Raw genomic sequence first — 5,000 nt, forward strand, 5'->3', positions numbered from 1 at the left:
CTGTTTGTCTCTCTTTATTTCTGTCTCACGCTGACTGTGTCTGTCTCGTTCCCTGTCTGTCTCTCTCTCCGTACTCTATAAAGACCTGTCTGTCTCTCTCTTTCTGTCTCTCTCTGAACTTTCCTCTCACATGCTCCAGTGCATGAATGAGTGAGTCTGTGCTGCTGAGACGAATCACTGTCCTTCTGTCCACTAGGGGGCAGATAACACTTACGTTATTACACGCGAGCACACGCACACACACGATTTCATACACTACATTACACAGAGAGAGAGAGAAGAAGAAGAAGTTCTGGGCAGGAAACTGCTATAACGTAAGTGATACCCGGAACTAACATGACTTGCAGAGGTTCCACAGCATTAAATGTAACTATAAATGGATAAAAAACATGTTGTTCATCTTGTATCTTAATATATTTAAAACAAAATCACTGGCAAAGTACAGTTCCATAAGAGCAATAAATATCTTTGGGACGTGCTGTTATAGGAAAATAATCAACTTTGCGTCAGGCTGCATCACACCACCTCCTACAACGATTCTTTTCCTATAATGGGAGAAGAATTATGTTCCTGTAACAGAACGTCCTGAAGTGATTTATTCCTTAGATATAAAGTAATAAAGAAAGAGAGCTGACTAGAAACCCAACATGATGAGAAGAAGAAGATGGAGGAGGAGGAGGAGGAGAAAATGGAGTAGAAGAAGAAGATTACGGAGTAGAAGAAGAAGAAGAAGATGATGATGATGATGATGATGAGGGAGTAGAAGAAGAAGATAGAAGAAGAAGAAGAAGAAGATGATGATGGAGTAGAAGAAGAAGATGGAGTAGAAGAAGAAGAAGAAGATGATGATGATGATGATGATGGTGGTGGAGTAGAAGAAGAAGAAGAAGATGGAGTAGAAGAAGAAGAAGAAGAAGAAGAAGAAGATGGAGTAGAAGAAGATAGAAGAAGATAAAAGAAGAAGAAGAAGAAGTAGAAGAAGATAGAAGAAGATAAAAGAAGAAGAAGAAGAAGAAGATGGAGTAGAAGAAGAAGATGGAGTAGAAGAAGAAGAAGAAGATGATGATGATGATGATGATGGTGGAGTAGAAGAAGAAGAAGAAGATGGAGTAGAAGAAGAAGATGGAGTAGAAGAAGAAGAAGAAGATGATGATGATGATGATGATGGTGGTGGAGTAGAAGAAGAAGAAGAAGATGGAGTAGAAGAAGAAGAAGAAGAAGAAGAAGAAGAAGATGGAGTAGAAGAAGATAGAAGAAGATAAAAGAAGAAGAAGAAGAAGTAGAAGAAGATAGAAGAAGATAAAAGAAGAAGAAGAAGAAGAAGATGGAGTAGAAGAAGAAGATGGAGTAGAAGAAGAAGAAGAAGATGATGATGATGATGATGATGGTGGAGTAGAAGAAGAAGAAGAAGATGGAGTAGAAGAAGAAGATGGAGTAGAAGAAGAAGAAGAAGATGATGATGATGATGATGATGGTGGAGTAGAAGAAGAAGAAGAAGAAGAAGAAGATGATGGAGTAGAAGAAGATAGAAGAAGATAAAAGAAGAAGAAGAAGATGGAGTAGAAGAAGAAGATGGAGTAGAAGAAGAAGAAGAAGATGATGATGATGATGATGGTGGTGGAGTAGAAGAAGAAGAAGAAGATGGAGTAGAAGAAGAAGAAAAAGATGATGATGATGATGATGATGGTGGAGTAGAAGAAGAAGAAGAAGATGGAGTAGAAGAAGAAGAAGAAGAAGAAGAAGAAGAAGAAGATGGAGTAGAAGAAGATAGAAGAAGATAAAAGAAGAAGAAGAAGAAGAAGATGGAGTAGAAGAAGAAGAAGAAGATGATGATGATGGAGTAGAAGAAGATAGAAGAAGAAGAAGAAGAAGAAGAAGAAGATGATGATGGAGTAGAAGAAGAAGATGGAGTAGAAGAAGAAGAAGAAGAAGATGATGATGATGATGATGATGGTGGAGTAGAAGAAGAAGAAGAAGATGGAGTAGAAGAAGAAGAAGAAGAAGAAGAAGAAGATGATGGGGTAGAAGAAGAAGAAGAAGAAGAAGATGATGGAGTAGAAGAAGAAGATAGAAGAAGAAGAAGAAGAAGAAGATGATGGAGTAGAAGAAGAAGATAGAAGAAGAAGAAGACAGAAGAACAGGAAAAGAAGAAGAAGACAAAGATGATGATGGAGGAGAAGAAGAATTATGTTCCTGTAACAGAAGGTCCTGAAGTGATGTATTCCTAAGATATAAAGTGATAAAGAAAGCGAGCTGACTAGAAACCCAACTACAGACACATTCCCACTACAGCAATGAACACACTTAACAATGAGCCTAATTATTCTGAAGGGACATTACCATATCAGCATGCTGTGTTCCAAACAGTGCAGTGCATTATGGGTATTTCCTCCAGGTACATTCAGAAAGTACATCGCACGGATTAAAGCAACGCACTGGATTTTCTCCCTTATATTCTACAGACACCGCTACAAAACGGCAGACCCCAAAAATAGGGTACTATATGTACAGGGTAATAAATAAGGCATGGCTTTAAAAATAGCTGAACAGAGGGAAGAGGAAAAGGTAGACACGCAAAAGAAGAAGAAGAAGAAGATGAAGAAGAAGAAGAAGATGGAGGAGAAGAAGAAGATGGAGGAGAAGAAGAAGATGGAGGAGGAGGAGAAGATGGAGGAGGAGAAGAAGAAGATGGAAGAGGAGGAGAAGAAGTTGAAGTTGGAGAAGGAGGAGGAGGAGAAGAAGATGGAGAAGGAGGAGGAGAAGAAGAAGAAGTTGGAGAAGGAGGTGGAGGAGAAGAAGATGGAGAAGGAGGAGCAGAAGAAGAAGAAGAAGTTGGAGAAGAAGAAGAAGAAGAAGTTGGAGAAGAAGAAGAAGAAGAAGATGGAGAAGAAGAAGAAGTTGGAGAAGGAGGAGAAGAAGTTGGAGAAGAAGAAGAAGAAGATGGAGAAGAAGAAGCAGAAGATGGAGAAGAAGAAGAAGTTGGAGAAGGAGGAGAAGATGGAGAAGGAGGTGGAGGAGAAGAAGAAGTTGGAGAAGGAGGAGAAGAAGTTGGAGAAGGAGGAGAAGATGGAGAAGGAGGTGGAGGAGGAGAAGAAGTTGGAGAAGGAGGAGAAGATGGAGAAGGAGGTGGAGGAGAAGAAGTTGGAGAAGGAGGAGAAGAAGTTGGAGAAGGAGGAGAAGATGGAGAAGGAGGTGGAGGAGAAGAAGAAGTTGGAGAAGGAGGAGAAGAAGTTGGAGAAGGAGGAGAAGATGGAGAAGGAGGTGGAGGAGGAGAAGAAGTTGGAGAAGGAGGAGAAGATGGAGAAGGAGGTGGAGGAGAAGAAGTTGGAGAAGGAGGAGAAGATGGAGAAGGAGGTGGAGGAAGAGAAGAAGTTGGAGAAGGAGGAGAAGATGGAGAAGGAGGTGGAGGAGAAGAAGAAGTTGGAGAAGGAGGAGAAGATGGAGAAGGAGGTGGAGGAGGAGAAGTTGTTGGAGAAGGAGGAGAAGATGGAAGAACAGGAAAGGAAGAAGAAGCAGAAGATGGAGAAGGAGAAGGAGGAATAGAAAATGCTTCTCTTGTTAAAATTAGACCGAGGGCTGTTCGGTAAAGCTAGCTAACACCTGTTACCTTGCGAGTAAATGAGCTACAGCACTGCGATCAGTACGCTAGCTAATCAAAGAGAAGACGCTAATCAGAATATTTCCCACGTTTCCCATCCTGACACAAAGTGCTTTAAAGCTTCTGTTCCTCAGTCCTCTCGCACACTGTGTGGAGCTAGACGAAGCTAAAGCAGCTTCTGCTAACCGCTCAGCCCGACCAGCCAGCTAGCACGAGAATGCCGACACGACAGCTGTGTGAAGAACTTGTACTGAATCACCTCGTGTTCAACTGAATTCGCTAACTGAAACTAGCCGTGTGAAAGTTTCACACGATGTCAGTCCAGTCAGAGTTCGTTACCATGGCAACAATCAACTGACTTGACTGCCAGACCCCAGGCAACAACAGGCAACGTTAAACCTTAATGCTAGCTACAGGAACACACGAGTCAATGGGATTACCTCATGGAGATACCAACGTGTGTGTGTGTGTGTGTGTGTGTGTGTGTGTGTGTGTGTGTGTGTGTGTGTGTGTGTGGTTTCTTTTCCTTCACTTATTCAGTCTGTCCATTCTTCAGCCAGTTGTCTTACTTGGCAGAGAGGATGTGTATAATGTCTCTCTCTCTCTCTCTCTCTCTCTCACACACACACACACACACACACACACACACACACACACACACACAGAAACGCGACTTCGATATCCAGTGGTGTTTGGGAGACCACCTGTCAGCTCTGGAAATGTCATTTACTCACACTCACACACACACACACACGAAAGAGCAGGTGGTGTGTGTGTGTGTGAGTGTGTGTGAGTGTGTGTGTGTGTGTGTGTGTGCGCGCGCATGTGTTCTCTCCCCCGAGAGCCTCATTAGTAAGGTGTTTATGAAGCAGAAGCATTCAGCACTCGCTGCGTAAGCCTGGCAGTGCGGCCATGGATTAACGACATCTCTCTCACACACACACACACACACACACACACACACACACACACACTCATAAGTTTGTTTTGTTTAGCCGTAAATGTTTCTGTATTTTGGGCGTGTGTTTGTGTAGCCAGACACCACAAACTTTCCCACAGACCTCTGTGAGACAGCCACACACACACACACACACACACACACACACACACACACACACACACACACACACACACTCTCTCTCTCTCTCTCTCTGCAAGATGAAAAGCAAACGGTGACTCTGTTTCTCCTTCATCCCTCACACACGATCAGTTCAAGATGTTTTAAGTTTCTATTCGCCAAAATTCCACAGTGTGTGTGTGTGTGTGTGTGTGTGTGTGTGTGTGTGTGTGTGAGAGAGAGAGAGAGAGAGAGAGAGACTGAGGGAGTGAGAGAGAGAGTCAAAGTGAAATATTCCTGTTCAAACACAGTCGAGGTCTCAGTGTTGTCTTTCACACACTCACA

At 42.6% G+C, this 5,000-nt stretch overlaps 1 protein-coding gene across 1 annotated transcript in view; it reads right to left on the minus strand.

Moving 5' to 3' along the window:
• The window catches only part of slit2 (slit homolog 2 (Drosophila)), an 84,112-nt gene that overhangs the window by 37,960 nt on the left and 41,152 nt on the right, over nucleotides 1-5,000 (minus strand).

This window comes from Ictalurus furcatus, chromosome 29, assembly GCF_023375685.1.
Source record: "Ictalurus furcatus strain D&B chromosome 29, Billie_1.0, whole genome shotgun sequence".
Classification (NCBI taxonomy): domain Eukaryota; kingdom Metazoa; phylum Chordata; class Actinopteri; order Siluriformes; family Ictaluridae; genus Ictalurus; species Ictalurus furcatus.